Source organism: Varroa jacobsoni, unplaced genomic scaffold (assembly GCF_002532875.2).
Source record: "Varroa jacobsoni isolate VJ856 unplaced genomic scaffold, vjacob_1.0 scaffold_1391, whole genome shotgun sequence".
NCBI lineage: Eukaryota > Metazoa > Arthropoda > Arachnida > Mesostigmata > Varroidae > Varroa > Varroa jacobsoni.
In genome coordinates this window covers 249,859-272,752 of record NW_019214293.1, presented here as the reverse complement: position 1 = coordinate 272,752, position 22,894 = coordinate 249,859, and the positions used below count along the sequence as shown (strand labels likewise).

General features: G+C 41.6%; 1 protein-coding gene across 2 annotated transcripts in view; it reads right to left on the bottom strand.

The window, feature by feature from the left end:
* The window catches only part of RhoGAP71E (Rho GTPase activating protein at 71E), a 75,078-nt gene that overhangs the window by 50,162 nt on the left and 2,022 nt on the right, over window positions 1–22,894 (bottom strand). The gene's annotated exons all lie outside the window — the stretch shown is intronic.

The window sequence follows — 22,894 nt, the reverse complement described above, 5'->3', positions numbered from 1 at the left end:
AATCTTGGTTCTACAGGAAGGCCAGATGGAGTAATAGGACAACAAAGATATGATGCATTTCGGATTGCAGCACTTGAGCCATTTTTTATGTATGCCAACGGCCAGGACAATACAGTTGGACCTTCGCTATCCATAGAGTCGACAGGGCAAAGCAGCCTTCTTCATCTCGTCGAATCATTGTAACACTAGTGTAGTACAGATATAAGCGGCTCGCGTCAAACAGCTGTCACAACTGTTGTTGGACAAAAAAAACGCGATCAAATTGTAGTACTACTAAGGTAAGTAATACTAAGGTATGCACAGAACAACATCACAAGAAAAATATGTAATAAAATCAAAAAGAAGTGGAGTACATGCCTATCTATAAAGGAGATAAGCCTGTCATTTCCCGTGATAGCTTCGCGGATAATGGAGAATAGGTTGTGGTTTAGGTTCAAACGCGGATTCAATTCGCGAGGGCCAGCCGTCTGTCTCATAGAACGCCTAACAGCAATACCAGACGCTAGACAACATATTTCACATTTATAGACGCGATTATGTCAGCCTCACTGATGTCGAGACACGAGAATAAGCGAACGAGACAAGACAGCCTACAAAAAAATCAGGATTGTCAACGTAGGACAACATTAGAGTATATCAGCAGACGATAAATGTATAGTGAAATTTTACAACCGCACACGATATTTAAAAAGCCACTTCGTTCTAACCAGAAAGTATGCATTGTCATATACCAGCTGCCGCTATACAAACTGCATATGACAACGTTTCAGCAGGAATTTAGACAAATTTTTAGTCTATATATATATATATATATACATGTGTACGTATTTTGCCAACAATCCCTTAATATGATACAATAATTCATCTGTATGATTCGTACTATCTCGAACAATAGATCGTCGCTTCGGAATATCTTCATTCCAAATCAGCTGATTTAATCGCCCTACTTTACTTAGACTATACTGTTGCATAATTGTCTCACAAAACGTTTCCCGCAGTTGATCTCGTCACCAACTCGGTCCATACCGTGCTTCTATATGCGTTTTTGCCAGACGCGTACGCTAATCTTCGTCGTCCGTAATTAGCGCCTGAGCAGGTCCCTCCTGCAACGCGCAGAAGATCTGTGGCGAACACGTTTCATCACTGTGATAATGTTGGTGCACTAGCAGAGTCCATAGCTTCTGGGGAAGAATGAATTTAAGTAGTTTATTGTTTTAATTCAAAGTAACACACAGACGTGCAGGGTTGCGCGTAGCATATATGGCCACAGAATTACCTGGGCAACTCGCTTAGAATCCGTTACGGGAGGCAAATTCTAAGTGTTTCCGAAAACAAAGTTACATTAACAGACATCTATGGATATACACATGTTAGCGTGCAGCTATTGGATACCAGATTCGAAAATCATATGCTGCAGGTATGGGCGCATTCATTATATCGAAAACAAAAAACCTTCTTCGATTAACTCCAATAGTGCCCTGTATCATAGCGTTACTTACACATCGACGTGCCGGTCCGATCAAACGGATATTCCCCACAACGCATTGTTCGGGCAATGACTTTTACAGCGCCATCGTTCTCATACGGCCAGCGACATGATCATGCGTCGCGTGAATGAAGTCTACAGCGTTGACTTTTACGGCAATACAAGGCGCGATACCGAAAACCGGTCTCTTCGTCTGCATTCTACTCAAGCGATACGCTTTATTTAAAACAGACGACGTATGTAATGACTGGTAAAGCCTGTCACATCGAGGCACCCTGGATACAAACGCATGCACATGTACAGACGCTAAAGAGCCTGTACCTGGCACCTTCAGGCCAACACGCCTCGACTGGCTGCAGAGGCATATGACTTCTAATCCTGGATGGGACTGACTTGAAAGAATGGGAAACGGGGGAAGCCATGAACACGGATAGGCGTTCGATGCCAGGTTACCATCAGAGTATTATTTGTTTCCACGGATCAATTTCTAGCGAGTACATGTATAGTGCAGATCTTTTTGTACCATCGAGAATATCTTCGCCTCAGAAGCCACATCTCTCATTATAACCCAGGTTATTATTGCTGGTTGTTCTGGCGCCGTAAGGTCGCGTAAGAAGGATTCAGGCTTCGTCGGGCAGCGGCGATAAATTTTTCCTATTTGCTTCCGATAAGCTGCGGGTCAGCTAAACAATACCGACCAGCATGGGTACAATACTGTAACGCTATCTGGCGCTATAATAACAAGTCAGCGCACATAAAAAAAATGCTGTGAGGTATGATAGAGCGACAGACAGGCAGCGGGTCAGTCGACTGAGGTGAAAAATTTGCGATTTATCGATACGCAGATGAACTTCGCGACGTATTGCTTTGTCGTCATTGCTCAGATTCGAGCGCAGCTTAGAACAGATCGTAGGTAGGTACTAACATAAAAAGAAGATGCTGCGTTAGACCGTTGTATTGTCTCTTGTAAGTGAGAAGAAACAACAAAAAACAAGCCGAATATTTATTACACTTGCCTGTCAGCTTGAATGGTGCCATTTATGCGATTTACCATGACAGCGGTACACAGACATACACAGAGCAGATATAGTCATGAGCACCTTTTAATCAGGCGAGCCATCAGGGAACCACTATATACCTCTAGGTATATGCATTATAGAATATAGGAAGCACTCATTTGTTCCGCCCAAAATACAATAATGGATATTAAATATAGAACATACGCACGTCTCTGTTCATATCAACTTCTAAGTCAGCAATAGACACAATTTGGTCGTAAAATATCAATTCTCCATTTTCCAGTTGACGAAGCTAGCCACACACAAAAGTGAGATCAAACTCGACGATCAGGGAGGTTTGGTATGACAATCTGGTCAGCGAAGCAGCCAGAGCGAGAAATAGTTGCTCCGAAAATTCTACTATCCATATCTACTATATAAAACGTGTGTCGTTAACTGACGAAGGCTTAACGCTGAAACCCTGAGTCAGAAAACGAGTCTTCATGCTTCAAACATAAACAACAGTTGAATAATAGATCAGCCTATAGTCGTTAATATTTTTATCTATTAAGTTAACGTACTTTGGTCGCCTTTTTATTATTGATATGACTGTTGTGTCTGCATGCGCCTCGACCTCGCCAGGAGCCCTATCGGCTTAGCCAATTACTGCGGATACACAAAAAGAAAATGTAAGCAAGAGTCGATTGAAATCGAAGTGTTAGGCGAAGGCTTTCCTGAAAAACCAACAAAACTACTCGATCTTTACTACCTGCCCGCTACTGGTTGAAGCGCATATGCCTTTTTATGCCTTTACATCGCTCATGCGTACTTCTTATTTATTTCGAGTTTATTCTATGAACAATCAATATAAACAAACGGCGGCAACTAGCCGTTAAGTTTTTAAAGCACGCCAGTCTTAAACATGTCTAACCAATAACAAACACATGGAGAATTGATAACAGGACGCAGTTCAACGGTGTCTCCACCATGTTTAGACGTTTCCGCCTGCCAATAGATGCTTGAAAGGATCAACTTCTTTCAGTCTAAATTCTGTTCTGTTAATTCAAGAGAGTCTATCATTGTACACAAAATGCTGTAGGAGCGCAAGTACGAGGTTAAGATCTATCTTTAACAACGGGAATGGTTTAAACATGTCTAACTACGTTCAAAAGCTGTCATCATCTTTCTTCGAAGTCTGGGAATGGAACGCCTTCGACAAAAACCTGGAATCAATTTTAGGAACAAACCATGGAGCTAGTACAAACGTGATGAGGAATTTCAGACTGGCATTGCCATCAATAGGTTACACGCTAGCCACATGGGGGACTTTTCGACGCTTCTTCTTGTAGAATCTTGTTAAAGTCGTACAAAGACACGATACGTTTAGCTATGCTATGATAACAACTTGCTAAAGGTATCAGCAATAAGATGTTTTTACAAACGGGCGGTGCTACGAAACCTACTGCATAATATTACCTCGTACATAATGATAGCATGATACACTTGAGTGTAGTCCCTAGGCGGACATCACCAAATTTTCAATATCCAGGAACGTCTCACGCATCGAATAACGATGTACCACCACTTGTCGAATTCACTACTAGAACGACAACGTACGCACCCGTTTCTCTGTACAAGCATATTCGGATCAAGAGGCACTTGAACTGCGTCACTCTCTACAGCCATCGTCTGTGGAAGAGTTGTTAACGTCTGAAAAATTTTCATTAAAGCGAAATTATCAGACGTAATCACAACATTAACATTCTGTTTACTATCGACACTCGAGGCCACTGAAAGATTCTGCTACGCAGTACAGCCTTCCACGTGCAGAAATACAGGGACGGCGCGATCGCTCTTCAATCGATTAAGATGCTGTTATATCTATCGGATGTTGACGAAGCAGAGATGAGGTAATGTGCAACTTAACGAACAAACTTACGTTTGTACTTACCAAATCTGGAACTATTGGCTTCTATGAAAGCTGGGCATCTTCGCAAGATTGCCAGAATGATTACGGACTGGTTTGCACTGCACTTTAGTAACGTACGCAAGACCGCGTAATACATAATATTTTCTAGGTCTACTAAATTAAGGCGGCGACTTTTATTATCGTGTGAAGCAAGTATCGAAATATATGTTTTTAGTACTGAGCTAAAGGTGGATTTACATCAGATCAGGCCGCATTCACAGCATGGAAGAAACGTATCGATTGCGTGAATCGCACTTTGACCCAAGTACGGGTAGACGTTGCCACTGAACTGCTGGGCGAACCACTACTCACCATAGCGGTACTGAACTATAGCTCGCAATCTTTACATGTGACTCTCAAACGTTGGCATGTTGGCAGCACTTTGCCGGACCTTCATATCCAAACTCATATTGCCTCTGTATCATTTACGTTTCTACACATCAACAGACTCATGACCCTTTGTACACGAGGTTCACACTATAGAGCTACTTCTTCCAGCGCAAGTCGATATCCCCTGGATCGTTCAGTTCAGCGCCCAGACAAATTTAGGTCGCTCTCTCTAATGCATCCCACACTAAACGATGAGAAAGAACAATTGTAAAAATAGGTTAAGCTGTTACGTTTTAGATCCATATATTGGTCCTGATAAAAACAGCCATTTTTTGGTTTAATGCACAAATCACTCCACTCCTATCTCGGTAATCTTCATTTTTGAAGGTTTCTACATCTATTATTATTATTATTTCATTTGATATTATCTGAAATTAATATCATCTGAAAAAAAAGTTGCCAGCCTATGGACTGTGTATGTTGCTCATTTCACCGACTTCCAATGAGCTTCGACAAAGGTCGAAATTCTGATGGAGTGTTTAGTGCTCCAGCTGCAACTGCAATGAATAGAGGAGTGACCTTTGGGAGTATTCACAGCGCCCACAACCATCTTAATAATTTTACTGTTTGCACCTTGAGCGTGAGATCGTAAACGAAATCGATTTATCTCAGTCGAACCTTCTTAAAGCGAGTAAATTATTAACTCTACTATTACGACCGGTACCACGAAAAGGCACGCGGTTAGAGTGGATTACGAGGGCATCAGCTACTGGATACGACAACAAAACAGTGACAAAAGCAATGCCAAGCCAAAAAGGCGAGACGAAATTTTCTTGGAAATATGCTTACCCCACTCGGGGCGCCACTGCTCAACAAAATCCAGTATATAATCAGCCGGGGGAAAGTGAAACCACGATCTGCCATTAGATTTCTACTGCATTTGCTCTATAGCTCTCAATTACTAGGCACAGTCGCTGTGTGGATGCGCAGGCTACACTTCTACACTCAATATGTGATAGAAGCGCTTTAAATGAAGGGGCAAATACCTGATTCTGGAAGCTGGTGACCTTGTTTGCTGCAAAACATCCACATTGTGACACAGGTGAAGGAGATACCGGCCGAATAGAAGATCTATAAAATCTAAAAAGATATCCTACTAGATTCAGCTATAGAATGCAGAACGAGTCGCGCCGGATCAGTTTATTTGAGGGTGTTTCAGTTCATTTGAGGATAATTACTGCAGTCAACGGACTTGTGGTTTATCTCACAGTTGACATACGTTAAACTCACTAATGAAATAACACACTAATTGGGGCAGATGATGCGTGCAAACTCTTTCGCTTCTTACTCGTTCACCACTTAAGTGGATCAATTGACGACGGTTATGATTGGGCCTCGATCACGTATCGGAAACCAACTACGCCGCAACCAATTCGCTTATAGCGGATTACATTTGCAGGCGACCGCCATTCACAATGATTCAGATCGAAAAATAAAACTAAACAATACTGTAATTTAGTGTATCAAAAAATGAAAAAGATGCTTTTTTAGATATGGTGGGTGTCAGAGGTTGATTCATGCTATGATCATCCCCTACAAAGTATTGCACCTTCTCCGCGCCATACATCAATGAACATTCATATAAATTCTAGCTTGTGGAAGCCTTATTTTAACGGGGCTTTCTATACTGCCACGAAACTAACATTTTATGCTTTCCGTAGGCATCCATGCTACTTGAGCGCATATGCTTAGGAGTAGCGATACTTTTCATGCTTCGAAACAAACAAGGCCACTTTTTGTTCGTATCTAGAGACGCTTGCTCTGAAGAAGCCTTTAGAAGCTTAAGGAGCGTTTGAACACTGAGACTGCCCGTCCTGATTACAACTGGCATCTAGAATACTTCACGGATCGACTTCGGAGAACCGAACTTCTACACGAGCAGGTTCTATAGAACGAAGCGTCACAGACTGTTGCCAGTTTTATAGCTCCCGCTATGCTGCCCCACTGTCCAACCATACGGCATCAACACGTACATATTCTACATCTAATCATGTGAACTAGCTTGTTGTTGGTGGTATCGTTCTTTGTAATATTACTCGAAAAAGACACAGTCGACAGTTCCTCTTCGCTTGCTCGAGTCTTAATCGTGAGTCCTTATTCAACGGGCAAATCGACAGACACGCGGTACCTCAACAGACACACGCGGACATGCATCGCCGCTAGAGAACAACAGGGTTAACCCATTTACCTAGTCATCTGTGTCGATCGGCTGACGTCGTCCAGGGAACGGCGACAGCGGCGGCTGTACCGATAACTGATTCTGCACAATCTTTTTCATTTATACGATACGTGATCACAGCACACACACGGTAGCACTTACGGCTCAGTTTGGTTGGCTGGTATGGCTTTTGTTGACATCGGTACTATCGGGGATGAACGACGACCCAGACAGCGTCGAAGGTCATTTTGTCGACGTCAAGGAAGGCATCTTGTCGTCAAAATGAACAGAATACAATAACAAGAAGAAAAACGAAACCATATCAAAACCAGGAACTTATAACAGCTCGACATGGGATGGCATTTGGCAGGTGAATGCTGTAGCGTTAAATGAGAGCCTTGCAAAAAAAACGACCGGTCGTGGAAAAATCGGTTACTCGTGTCTGAAAACACATCAGATGTAATGGGGAAGTAAATGAAAAAGCTCGGCTTGTGAATAAATATCTAATATGCGTCATTCAAGATAGGGGAGAGTCATAGGAATATAGCGAGAGCCAGCTCATGGTTTGGCAGTAAACATTTTGCTTTTGTATTTTGGCGGACAATAAAGTTCTACCGGATGAAATGCCTAGTGGTAGTGCTGGACGTAAAGCTCGAAACATTTACGGCGATATGGCTGCAAGTTGATTATTATTGCTATTATTATGATTAGGTCACCGAGTGATCGAGCTACAGAGTAGGATCAAATCATGGCTAGATTCAATGTTATCTTCAGAGCTCTCCTATTTTATGCATGTTTAGCGTTAATGAGAATTGGTAATATATACACAATATTTAGAACGTTTATTAGAACACAATTTATTAACTGACGTCTTCATTTAATTGTTTAGTAAAACGCGACTCGGTTGGAGAACAAAGATAACAGTCGTAATAACAATACAAAAATTCTAAGTTCAAAGTATCTAAAAAAAACTATAAATGTACTGATTAATTTCTCTGCTAATTGCCGAAATGTGGCAGAAATAAATGCCCAGAAAGGCATCGATGTGAAAACGGTTAGTTCGACTAACTTCTAGATTGGAGTCGGGTGGCATAGTGTTTGCCGGACACTCTACGACAGCGTTAACGTTAGTACGTGCACAGTTAACGGAAACAAACCCAGTTTTACGTAGTTATATCGACGCTGACGATAAGTCTCATAGCACAAATATAATGCACGAACACATCACCTTGAAGCAATATTCGATCAATGATAAACGCCACTCAACAACAGCCACAAATCTCTATTTATTAGCATGCGACTACAGTCGATCAACCCACTCTGCCGGGCCCATTCGAGTTTGACCTTATTCCTATCCTACACTTGTATCAGCATGAAGCTCAGCGCCTCATACTAGCTTAGCTTATCTGAATTTGTTAATTCATACGGCTAATACTTCCTTGTTTCTACTCTTCGTACGGCTTCTATTAATTATCATATCATCACCATTACTAAAATGTTTTCTTTATTCCTTCACTTAAGTATCTCGGTCTTCTTTATTGTTGTTTTATCTTGTTATTTTTTTTAATTCTAGCAACGATAATGTATCGTACTTACTTAAAATGGTGTCAGTAGTGTGTACTGTTTCAGTTGCTTTAAATAACAATGGAACATTAAGTTATGTTTGCATCGGTACCTTCGGCGATTAGACTACTTCCATCGATATCCAGAGGTTCGCTTGTCATGTATATAAGAAACGACATGGCAGCCGTAAAGAATAAACTCGGAGACATGGGCAAGCATCGTGCCTAGATCGAATTAAGATTGTGTTGACTACAGTCACCATACGATGCAAGAGACAATAGTAATGCGCTGCTTTGATTTGGCCTACAGTGGAAAACGGGTAGATGTAAAGTCCCGTGAGTCACACGTAATTTACTTGCTGCGGAGCGTGTTGCCAGAGTGTATAAAAAGGACACAGTAATGCCCTAGCGCTCTTATAGGTTAGCGTTGCACACTCTTTCATAAACGACAGAAATGGTGACTAAAACCACATTAAAATTTCATTTGTACGTGATTTATTTGTTCACTATGTGCTTTGGGAACACTATTGATTTCCTCATGTCAACAGGCAGTGATTGTAAAATATCGCATTCATTACAAACAACAATGTCTGTACGCTGCAGCAAACGCACCGTCCAGGCTCACTACCTGACTTCCCGAGACCAAAAGCTATCTTTCACTAGTTGAGCCTGCAGGTGCCATAATGAATGAAGCCTTTTGGCCACATTAAAATAACTATTCTTTAATAATTAAGTCCGCGCATTTGAAAATACAAACTTTGATATATCAAGGCCATTTAAAATATATTCGATAGGCTTTACAGTTGATCCAACTGTAAAGTGTTTCATTGGAATAAACAAGAAGGCCTAATTCATTGCCTATGCATCATCTACGATATAATGCACCTTCACCACTGCCCCCAGGGGCGTCATCAAGATCACAGTCATCAAATGAAAGCTGTACAGTGACGCATGGTACAGTGCACAAGCCGGCAGCGATGTCCTCCTTTTTTTTTCCTTCCTTGGCGCTTTGCCCCTTCCACTTGTCTATCTGCGATAGGCTATAGCCGCTACCACGGTGCGGCCATTACTCAACCATATGGAATTAATGTCGTACTCCTACATCGCTATTGACCTGCCACTGATATGAGCTGGTTGACTTTCATGATGACAATACAACATTAAAAAACCATAATTTTCCCTGCACAGTACTCGTATCACAATAAATAGGCGATCAACTATCGCACAGCTGCTGCTGAAAAAATCAACCTTTCTGATAAAACTCGCATCAAAACCCACACTGCTGAAGTCTGGAATAGCGTGTAATACGCTCCATCAACCAATTGCTGGCAACGATTTACCTTTGAGCGAAGCAGAAAATGCTTTTCTCTTCTGGTCGTTAACTCAATAATTCTTGTTGAAAACAATTAAAATAATTTTTATGTTAGACTCGTTTTTGTTTACTAAACTAGTTGTTGCTTTCATAATACTTTTTCCTTGTCGAAAATTGCCGCTGCTGCATCTTCTGCTATACATCTGATAATGTTCGTCTTCCTCTCTTTCAATTTTTATTTTCGTTATTGTACGCTACATTTTTTATAAAGCAATGAGTATCATTATACTTCATTTTGTTTAAGTCTCGTTTGTTTGTTCGCTATTAACCACATGTATTTGTGAAACGTATGTCCATCATGTGAATCTAACGATATAAATGACGCCTCAGCCTCGTTCAGCCGTTCCCGTTTCGCTTATTTTTGTTGTTACAGGTGGCCAACACCATGTGTTTCTGGCCATTACTCTTTTGAGTGGCAGCTGGCGATGCTGAACTCATTCTAACCGGAATTCACCGTTTGCGATTCACTGTCCTATAGTGCAGTTGAAGGCAAGTTTGTCAGTCGTATTAATGCATTTTTATCTCCAAATGTTGCTTAGTTTACCCGTCATTCTTGTTGTAATCATTGCTTCCATTTACTTAAGCCTCACAAACTGCAACAACAACTGTGAGTAAGACGACGTCGCAAGAGAACACCTACGATTACCAACGCTTGCTATTTTATTCTGTTTTTGGGAAATGGCTCACTCAACGTACTGTCTCCGGTGATCAAATCGGGTTAGGTCGTTTCTGACGGCTACGCGATGATCCATTCCTTCGATGTCATCCACGGGGTTCGACGTTATGCATCTTCTAGAATACATCGGCTCGTGCAGTTTTACTGCCGAAAAAAACATTTGTAGCACTGCGACCCCTGTGTGGACCACGTTGCGACTCGACTGGAATTTAATGACACCGTTTTTGGTTTCCCTTGCCCTTACGATAAATTCCTCTGGCATGTCTATGTGTTGTGCTTTTTTATTACTCTGATCAACTCTAATTTTCTGACAAATTTAACTGTGTAATTTTGTTTGTTTTGTTATAGCGAGCCATTGTAGCTGTTCGGTTTTATCGCAACTTGAGTAGCTAATATCGCCATGTCGGTGCTTAAACTGTTAGATCTTTTGTTATTCGACCGTCTTGAATATCTATGTTACCTATCAATGTAATTGAATCATCAAAAAAAAAAAAAAAAAACAAATCAGTATCAACGTCTCGTGAACTCTCGTTTACGTCCTCCTGTCTTCTATGGCTTCCTGAACCCCTATACGAAAAACGAAATGAGGCAATAAAAAGGAACCAAATCCAACATAAACGATTTTTGTGGGCAATTTCTTTCCAATTTTTTATTTTGTTATCTAAGCTTATCCTCATCGCTTTAGCCATCGAAAGAACACCAACGATGCATTTTGCTCCTTGTATTTGCGCACACAGAAGCGGCCGTAATTGGAACTATTTACCATTTGCGTCACCGCTGTCCAGAACGACTATACTAAGCTATAGCATTCCAACCCAGTGTGTATAAGGTACGGTAAAGATTAAAGCGATTTAAACAGCCATCATAATTGTAATAATGTAAATGCTTGAGATATTGTTCGCACGAGCGAGGAACGCACCATGATGACGAACGCAGTCCCTCTAATCGCCACGAACTGTTCCTAAGACTAATTCCCCAAACACCACTACGCTCTTCGACGGCGACGATGGCTGAACGAGGTTTGTGCTCAGCATTTTGAAACAAGCCACACACATATACATACAATTACATAATAACGGCTATTATACTATATTAGTAGTAGTTACTCGCATCTAACTTTAATTAGCCTCTAGCTCTGCCATATAACGCACTTTTTCCTTCTCCTTGCTCCGTTCTTATAATGATTATTTTTATCTGTGAGTGTCGGCGGCAGTTGTTGCCTCCTGTGCAGCAAAGCTACCTACACCCTACACCCCCCCGCCGCCGCCTCTCCCCTCCTTATCTGCCTCTGACACATCGGCACTGTCGTAAAAGAACAATATCTCGCCGTTGTGTATCCATAGCCCGGCTATGCTGAGGGGCAAACAGCCACAAATAACTGATAACTATTTCTATGACTTTTTTTTCTTCTTTCTATCCCTTTTCTTAGCCATCTCTTTACCTGCCTTGTTCGTTGACGATCACTTTGTTACGCTTTGTAATCGGTTTGTGGACAATTGGAAGCAATGGAACGGTTAAACGATGGGTCGCTGCGGGCAGCATCACATCTTGCAGCTCTATAATAACAGTCAACGTAGTCAGCGGATTTAAAAAGGTGTTGTAAAGCAAACACGCCTGAGCTGATAGCACACGTACGCACAGTGGGCTTCAATAAAGCGACGTAGGGAAACAGTTTAAATTGGGTTACTGCCATTGAGCGTTCAACGCCTGCCTCGAATTAATTATTTTGTAACAATCGCAAATGTATCCAGGAGCTTATGTAATAACAAATAGGATCAATTTATACACTAACAAAAATGTAGAAAAGTCATTTGTAGGATTCACACAGGCATGGTAGAATAAAAGTGGATGTATTAGACTGTCACCTTCAATCAGTACCTCTCTACGTACGTATTTCCCTTATACTGACTACAAGCAGTCATCTCACATAATCGATTCCCCGCAAGAAGAACCAGGATTAACAAGAACAGTAGGCCGCTACGCTTGCCGTAGCTGCGACACAAAAACAAAAGCAAACGGTTACAATATTGTAGGAGAGTAACGTGACTGTTTTTACTTCGAGGACAAAAACAACTGAATGGATACCTCCAACGCTTCTTCCTTAGCAGTGTAACCAGAACTGAAAAACAAGAACAACGTTTCGCGGAAAATACCGCGGACAAAAGTAACGGGACACAAAATTATCATTAACCAGTTACCCATTACAAATAGTTGCTAAGGTTACGTTTTGTAATACTGTTGAACCGCCTACACGCAAAGAGCAACACAATAATTAACTCTTTTTTCATATAGCATCAAATTATACATGTTATATAGCAAATTCGGTTAAAGCAATGTTAAAATTAAGTGACAAAGAGGAAGGCTGACGCCTGCAGCTGGATTTGGTCCACGAATCTCCTTCACATTACTCTTGAATTTGTTCATTCAAGACCACTTTAATTTGAGTGGTCGGAACGCCCATATTTAATAGGCCGCCGTGCGGTCTAGCAGCTTGCGCAGAAAACTTTTATCAAACAGAACCGCATACTAACATCCAGACGCGTTACAGGTGGTGCGGAGCACTGTAAATGTTCCATATCACGTAGCAATGGTTCTACTACTATTATTTAACGTATCCACGTATATTCCTCATTCGAGCAGCCCCACTCGCGAACACAAAAACAGTTAATCATATTTAGCCCTCTTTTAACAACTACAGTAGCTACAGCAACGTATTGGAAATTAACAAAAGACACATTACCAAAAAGAAATGCGGCAAAGTTCGTGCGTCGAGCGGCGTTTTATTAGAATGGTTCAACCTAAATCACCCGCATGGTTTCAATGTACGGGCGTTATTCTATTGTAGTATAGTTGCATTAAGAACTGCTCGAGCTGTTCCAGGTGTTCATTCATAAACACCATCACCGCGTCCTTCGCTCGCTCGCAGATGGCGCTCTAACAATTGCAACAACTAGGAAAGTTCTTTTACCAATTAACGGAATCAAAATAGCATTCAAAATAGTCTCCATCATCACCGCCACCATTAGCTTACTTTGATTTCTATACTTTTCCGGTGACGAAGACATGATCAATCAAGTTCATACTACATCTCAACTTCCAGTCTGAAAAAACTTATTATAATTCAACTCATACCCCGTCGATTTCATCTTCCGAAGCCGCGTATCACTGCGGACACTTTGTTGGCGCATATTCGGGTCACATCATTCGGTTCCTCCAACTCTCCCGCAACAGTTTTGTTGTTGCCGAAATAGAAAGAACATCAAGTTACTGGTCATGACACGATTGCGTATCCTCCACCAGCAAGTTTATGCCGTTATCCTTATCCTAGCTATAACAAAACATCATGTCTCGTTCTGTTACGTATTCGCACAGACAGCGTCGGTTATGGATTCCAGATTCTTCCCTTAAGCTTAGATCGTTGATTATCAGCAAAATTCCCCGGATCTATCGAGTTTATTATGAAAAGGATGTCCTCGGAACGGACAGAAGCTGTACAAATTCGACTAGTTTATTTCCACTATTATTCTTATTACTATACTTATTATTCTGCACTTCGTCTTCGCTCACGTTTATCCTGCAGGAGATCTGACTGCAGAATAAACGTGAGCGAACATTTGTCCCGCAGCAGTTTAGCGAAACGTTGTCGTCATTTTTCTTTTGTACTAAGGTTCGATTTCGGGCTATGTTTAATCATTTTTAGTCTATTAACTACCGTTCCGAGTGGCAGTGGCCAGAAGTGAAGTTCGCCATCGGCGGCTGCCATCAGCCTGCGCTACAGAGGGATTTACTTCTGGTATCGCTCAGCCATTCGTAATGCTGTCGATGTCGTTCGTCTTGGTGATTGCCGCACTGCTCCAAATCTCTGTTTCGTCGTAAAAGACGACGCTTCCGTCGTCTTCTCCAGCGACCGTAAAGAAGAGTCGTTTCAGCAACGAAACGTTTCAGCGACGACTACGGCGGCGGTGAAAGCGGTAACAGCATGAAAATGTGGGCAATTGTCGAACCATCGAGCAAATGCTGCCAGCTTATGCCACTGACACAAGCACCAGCCTCAAAAGGATCAGCATTGCCAGCACACCAGCAGTCACTGTGGTAACAACTCTAACATATTGAGAATAAGAAAAAAGCAATAGACTGCGATCGTTACCAACCGCCAATGCGGCTACTTCTATTCCATTAAAACCACAATGGATATTCAATTCTCTTCGCGGTAGTGCCGACGCGCTCTGACCCGCTCTACTGATGTGACTTAACGTGAGTTGAATGCACTTGACGGGAGGGCGTTCAGCGCTCGTCCACGTTTCACTCAATTCATCAGATCGGCGCCATCATTCGTCGACGTCATCGTGACCATTGCCGCGTCAGTGCCAACTGAGTAATTTGTATACTGCAACTGTATGTGTTTATATATGTGTATGTGTATAAACGCAGATTTATCCGTTCTGTTGTATAGCTCGCACCATCGTCCTGTGCCACTATTATGATAGTAGATAGATACTCGTAGTACCCCGCTCATACTGATTCTCTGTATCAAAGTGAAGTAGACGAACGGCAACGGTAGCTACAGCTGCCAAAGGCAATGATGTAACGTGGGCACATGTGTCGTGTGAGAGATACGCTCAGAGAGACTGCCATCGCGGCTCTTCTATCACTCTCCATATCGATGTCGATCACCATCGTACGAGGACATATCGAAGCGTATATGTGTAAGCATGTACAAGAGTAATAGTAGTATTATACATATGGAGACAACCATGGTTGATCCTTTTTGGATCCAAATCGTGGGTCAGCCTCAGACCAATGTCACTATGTATGAGCCCATTACGCATTTGTCTGTGTAGGTATGGTCGCCTTGACACCGTTTTGGTATTGTATGATAGGCCGTCCATCACTCTATATCGCCATTGTGGAGATCGAAGGCTCATCATATCGTCTTGTTGAATAGATGTGTTTTTTGAATACCGTTATAAATCTTTTCGTTGCAATTCCGTTACATAAGTGGAAGATTTTTTTGCAGTAGTGATATAACGTTACAAAAATTCGTACGATCTATTATTATTGCTATTGCTATTATGTAAAGTCTGCGTGCAGGTGATGCACAGTGATCTGGGTGCAATCCAGAATGCACTTATCATTACTTCGAAATGACGTTGCACTCGGTGCTTCACAACAAAAATAAGCTTCATTCCGGATCAGCAGCGACTCCTTTGCACATAAATGACAAATAGTAACAACAGAAGCTACGCAAGTAGAATAATTTGTTTTTACCTTTAGTACCAAGCAATACATTACATGCTGTAGTTGTTTTTCTTTGCTGCAAAAAAACGACGAAGACTTCGACGGACGCTCACGGTGTAACAAACCGACAATCGACATCAATTATTAAGCTTGGTATAATAGCTTGACAATTCTGTTCGTGACATTTTTCTTAGAATCTGATCAAACGAAGCACAGAGCTGGCGTCATGTTTTTTTAAAGATGTATTTTTTTTATTTGCGTCACACAATTGCCGCCTGCCAGCGACATTGAAAGCCGTTCATGTTGCGTTCGGTAGCCAATGCCTTCAAGAATTACCTAGGCAGATACGTACCGACATGCGCGCACGCGTGAACTGTTGGCACTAGTAGCAAAACCAGTGATATCATCTGCACACAATCAATCAGCCCCTCAGAACGACTGTGACAAACGTGAAAAGCAAAAAACATCCTCATAACAACGAATAGAAACGGTCGGCGAACAGCGCTGTCGGAAAACGGTAGAAAATCTCTTGAACAAAAAATTGTATCAAAAACCATTCAATGTAACGCTACCACAAAGTGTACATAACACGTTTCTTGAAAATGTCTCTATTTGGTAACCATAAAGGAGAGGAGCAGTCTCAATCCATTGCCTTGTCCACTGTTTGTTTAACGACTTTTACAGGTATTGCCCGCTTAATAATGCTCCAGCGTCGGTACGTTATGAAGTGCCTATCGATTATTAATTATTAGTCGTGCTATCAACTTCTGCTGTTAAACTGTAGCTACATGATCTAATGAATAACAACATTTAGAATTTAGAAAAAACACTAAATAACACTTATGGGTAACCTTTGCCAATGAAAACATTGCTATTTGAACGACTTAATTACTGCCTACGAACAATCAGAAAGCAACTGCTTTAGTTGGCCAATGGTGACCTAAACGTTTACATGTAAGCCATACACGTTTCGAATAGCTGTCATCAGCAAGAGCAATGGAAAATGCGATAAATCAGGAAAAAACAAGATTCAAACACATTTTACACAGCGATATTCTATCCTGCCATAACGTCAGTACCGTGCGATATTTTTAGACCCCGACTAGCGGCTGGACTTTATGTGAACGTTTTATTTAAATGCATCAATCACTCAGACTTAGACAAAGTCTAACAGAAACATATTCACGAGTTTCAGCCAAAAATATCACCAATCTTTTCTTCAGGCGTAATCGACATGTGAATAATATCCGCGCAAATATTCGTTTTAACGAGATGAACAGTTTTCAGCGGGCGCTGGAGCACAGCTTTCCAACAATGTACGAAATTAGTATCAGGGTGATTTGTAGATCGTGTCGGTAAATACATGTAGTGTAATATGTTGCTGTTCCCAAGAGGCAAATATCAACAACTGCTGAACACCTATAAGCAGCACCGAATGGTAGCAATGTGGTCGTTGTTCCTGACAACATAATAAATGACAATATTTCTTTAGGCGAAACTTTGTAAAGGCGTGTCTTTAAGGCACGCTGCCGTGCTCCCCCTCCCCCCGCCGCTGTTAACGAAAACGACGATGCAGTACTTTGGTCATGCATAACAATAGGACGGAGGCCCCTGCTAACTGCGGAATTGTTGTAGTCGCTTGTCTGAACCGGGAATGTGGTCATCTGATTGCTTGAGCCTGCTCATCTGATTGCTTGAGCCTGCTCACTGGGTCTTGTTAAGCGCGCGGATTGCTCCAAGGCCAGCGTTGGGTGTCCCCGTTGCTCAGCCAAATGGGTTCCACAGTGGAGTACTCGACGCGGTGTGCCTAGAGTACAATGGAACCGACATTACCGCCCGGTCTGAGAGGAGCCAAGTCAATAGAGATCGTGGAGGGCTGACCTTATTGGGGGCCTCTGTGCTGTCGAATGCTGGGGCAATAACACCAATATTACTGTTATAGCAAGCACACGCGAGGATGCACAGTCGTTGCTTGGTTCTTTACTTAAGAACTAACACTGCGATACCTCGCGTTTAGTTGTTTCCTCGAATAATTCTGCGGCGTGTTACTGTTTCTGCTTAACGAAACTAGCCATGCCATTAGAGGTTATGGCGTAATAGTTATTATAATAATAGTGATGAAAACATGAGCGATATCGCTCATGCTACACCACTCATGGATACAAGCGATCTTGCTGCATATTCGTGCAGCAAGATCACTTGTATCCACCGGTTCAGGTATAGTTCAACTGCTTAAGCTACAATCAAATTATCTAACCGCCTACGATAATTTATAGATACCATCCATATCTCATGTGATCCGTTAGTGAAAGCATCCGTAGAGATCCGTCAGGACAAAACAACTAGAAAATGTTCTAAAAATATAGCTATCTGCTTTTTTCAAATCATTGTTTCAATTTGGTTATTCTTGAGGCTTATGTTGTTAATGGAACAGCCAAACACCCGCTGCAGTCCCATGTTGTTCTTTTCTAATAAATCGAAAAGAGCTGTCGCCCTCAGGCGCCGCCAGGTCAACCAATATCACCTTTCCTTCTGCTCTCCTTAGTTCGCCTGTTAAGTTCACTTGCTATCGCAGTAGTCTAAGCCTTCTCACGAAAGGTCTAGCACTCAGTATCATAATTATTTATTTATATTGTTGGCGGCGTTTTGTTTGCCCACCTATTTGGGAAGTCAGTTCCTCCAAGCAGCGTATTTACACTAGTATCCGCCGCATCTTAGACGGTAGAATTGCTCTTTGCTGTAAAAAGGGTTATTTGTACAATTCGTTGTTGTTGGTCGAAACATCCGGTCCTCATATGTTGTTGCTTTCGCTCACTAACGTTGAGGATCCAGACGGAAGCCACATGAAAAATATTACATTGTATTGCATATCGTTAACGTTATTCTATGGATACCTATACGTAAGCGGTACTGTTACACAACGTTTCGCTCTGCCATTCAATTCACCAACCCACAACAGAGAACTACTAGTAAATGTATCAGGCGGTCGCACCGGGCCGATGTCAGTAGCGCAAATGGCGTCTAGTGCATTTTTCTTTTTGTCTCATTTTTTCTACTCTAGTTTGTGCGCGTATGTGTATGTATGTGTACGAGTGCTATGGCCTGCCAACGGCCCATAATATTCCCCAGGTTAGAATGGATTGCTCGCTGTTCCTTGTCGTCGTGATCAACGGTCGCTGACAGCTATAGCACTGATGTAACGCTAATGATGATGATGACGACGACAATAACTTTTAAACGCAGGGAAGACTAAATGATCAAAGAAGGCTATATAGTGAAACAAAGGTCATTTCCTTTTGTTATTTTCACTTTTCCACGAAAAAAACGCATCATTACGTTTACCAATGACAATAGCTATTTTGTTGACAACAGATTGACACTGTTGGCTCGCGGTAGAACAGCGCTCACAACTGATCATCAAGGGCAACTACTTTAAGACGGTCAGAACTAAGAAAAATATCACAGTATACCCTAAAAGACGTGGGCGCTACCCGCTACAGCGCTGAAGTGTCCGTTTACTATGAGAGGAAAAATCGAGGTCCAGTGCGAGAGCACGAGATAGTGTGTGTCAGATGAAGACACGCTATGAAGAGCCATAACCAAATAAAAAACAACAGCCTCTTTTTCAATAGACAATAAACTCAAGCGGTAGCACTGCGATGGCGGATACTGTGGCCAGTAGGTTAATGCCAGTCGAGAAAGAGATGCGAACCATTTGTGTGGTCGAGCGCGGGTTTCGGGCGCTTCAAGAAGCCCGGTCACAGTACGCACTCAGTACTGAACAAAACCAGCCGCGCCAGCGAGTTTGAGGAGCTGTGCAAGAAGGCCGGCTAAACGCGACACTGGACGCGAAATCGTGTCCCTTATGCGCATTGTTCATCCATTTTGTTCATCGAGCCAGAGTAAGGTAGTCGCTGTAGAAGTAAAAATAAATATTTTGCATGAGACCTAATTAGATGATGATCATCACGAACGGAATCATAACGATGATGTTGACGATGACGTCTGTGTACATGCTGAGAAGCAAACGACAAATTCGATGATGACGGGAAGGACGGCAATGACGAAGGTGGAAAAACTAACATACGTCTAAAACAGTTCATTAGCGGTGCGTAACTCAACGGTCTCGAGGCTCAGAGCGATTGTCCATGATCGACGGTGGATGACTGCTCCTAATAGCAAGCACACAGCAATCGCGACTCAGCTAAGACTATCAGTGCACGCTGATGCAGGCGCATCTAATCGCAATGCGTGCTATTGGATGGAACGGGTAAAGGAGAAACTCTTTGGGGTGAGAGAAGGGAACACAGTAAATCGCTGTTGGTCAGTCGTCGATAAATCGATGCCTTTTTACATTTATCGTAGGTTTAGAAAACGGACTATTCGAATAAACTGTGACTATACCATTTCAGAGTATGATTTCGAATAGCATTTTTATAGGTAAAGATAAAAGCCAGATGTTAGCTAAAGCTTAACGATTCAGTATTTTCTCTGCCGTATTTCATATTTTGACATGTTTCTATGCTACAGAAAATCTCAATACGTGTGTGTCATCAAACACCGCGCTTCACATGATCAGGCTTTTCAAGCACAGTTTTCACAGGCTTCTTTGACCAACCAGCTCATGCTGTTTACTTCTTCATCGTGGACGGTTTTTGACAATGCCTGTTTTACTTTCGCTGAGATTTTTTACAGAATGTTCGATGATTGGATTACTTCCACCAGTTAAATCGTGTTTATTGTTACTGGCGTATCAAATCAAAACGTAATTGTCGTATAGAACGATAATCTCGATATACAATATATAGCGTAACACGAGTAGTGGAACTATCCAGCTTAGTGGTGGATCAATCCATGTGACTGGTTAGGCAAACGGAATCAAAAATCAAACAAAAATAGTCATCTGTTTGTTTTAGCTTATTGAAATCCCGACGGCTTTTATCACAACTTAAAAATATAAAAGAAAACAACTCTTACCATGATGGCTACCTGCAGTCGTGTGCTTCTTTTTAAGAATGTTGCCATTTCGCGCATCGTTACGGCATACGCACCATGGCCCAAACTTGGCCAGGGAATAGTCCAAAGGCGAAATAAAGGGCAAAGATTGCTTATAAAGTGCACAGAGCAGGCATTTTTTAAGCTTCCTCACTAACCAAATGTGGAAAAAAACCACAGGTAGAAGGATGTCTTTCAGAAGTAAAGGCGAAGGGGATCGATCAGGTATTGATAGCTCGAAAACCTAAAAAGAAAATTTATGCTGACAAGAGCTAAAAGATGTAACACGGACAATAACTGAATGGGCCTGACCTGACAACGAACTAGAACAACTGAACTGAAAATAATAACAACTGCATCAATTGACCGGAGAATTTGCCTGTGTCAAAGACAGTGCCCAAAGGTGAACTTAAGGCCAGAGACGGTGGTGACGGCGAATGTCGAGGTAAGCGGTGCCCACTAAAAGTTGGCTATGGGAACCGGTCAAGGGTGAGAAATGAGAAGGAAAGGAAGATATACAGAAAAACGAGGGGGAAAAGATGGCAATATTGTTTTCAAAACGCAGCGGGAAGGGTAGACAGGCGCAACCTACAGGAATGACAAACGGTAACGGACAACTTCATGAAATTATAATTTCAATTATTTCGCGCAATAATTTTTGAGAGACCCGAACAGATTCGTATGATAGGTACCTCTAGTTCATGAGCACAAAAAATATCGATATTTATCATATAAACATATAGAACAAATTTGCAATCATCTTTTACAGCAACGCTTTTTGAAATTTAGGACCCGAAATTGGTAATATTGTTAAACTTTCGTGGCGTGGGTGGCACCAGCGGACCAGACAATTGCATACAAACAACACTATGTAGGTGAAATTAAAAGATATCAACTAATAATGATAATAATCACTCAAGTAACTCAAAGAGCACTAAAGGATGGTACACTAGTCAATATTTTGCCAACAATAGATGATGGCTGAATGAGCGATGCGATTAGCCATGACGACTGTCAGGTATGAATGTTTCTTCTAGCTATGAATCCTGTTCGCTTACAATTAGTTTTTTCTTTTTTTTATAACAAGTGCCATCTATATTGCGCTTCATCGTAATAAGTACATCGTTTAAATGCTTATCATTCAAAAGTTACAAACAAAAACAGAAGCGGCCAAAACAGAAGGCGCCCAGTAAATTAGAAAATCGTAAAATTATACAATATTGAAAATAGGTCACAATATTGGATATAATGTATTGATACCGACCGAGTCAGCCACTCTAATTTTTTAAGATAACTCATGTCATGAGTTAAGCGCATGAATCAAATGTGGACGAGAAACGACATATCGCATGTCGATGCTCTCAGATATCAACCAATTCGAAGAGCGTTGAACCATCATCGTTAACTAAGACGTTGCGCGTAAGCCTGGGTAACCTGATAACAACAACAACAAATTTTGTTGAACAAAAATAAAGATTTACAACTGTAAAATAGTTGTCTTGTAATGTAAATTATCTAGCGCACTGTAAGTTGAAAACATTTCATGTCGTAATGGTCTCTTTCCGTCTCTGTTTAAATTGTCATGCACTAGAACCAATGCAGCATGTGTGTTTTACATGTCCGATTGCAATGGTTCGACCTGGTTCTGTTTTTGTTTTCACTGCTAACTTCTACATGTTGTGGCCCATCGCTATTGTTGTAAAATAAGAGACCATTTATACTCGATTCCAAAAAAAAGTGTCCATGTATTCATGCACAATCCTGCCTGGCGAACAAAGCGGGTCGCTCTTGAAAAAAGAATCATTCTACCGTACGTTATAAAAAGGATATTTCGGAGCATCACATTGATTGCGACCTAGAAAGAATGTACAGCATATATTTTCAGAAGGTCAAAAAGCCGTCGCTGAAGTTTTTCCCTTTACTATTGAAGACTATTTTTAGAAACATATGATCACGCTTTATGGTCGCGTGCGGAAACCAAATTCAATTAAACAAATTACAACGAAAAAAAAAAACAATCTAACTGGCCTCCCCCTACGTCAAAGATCTC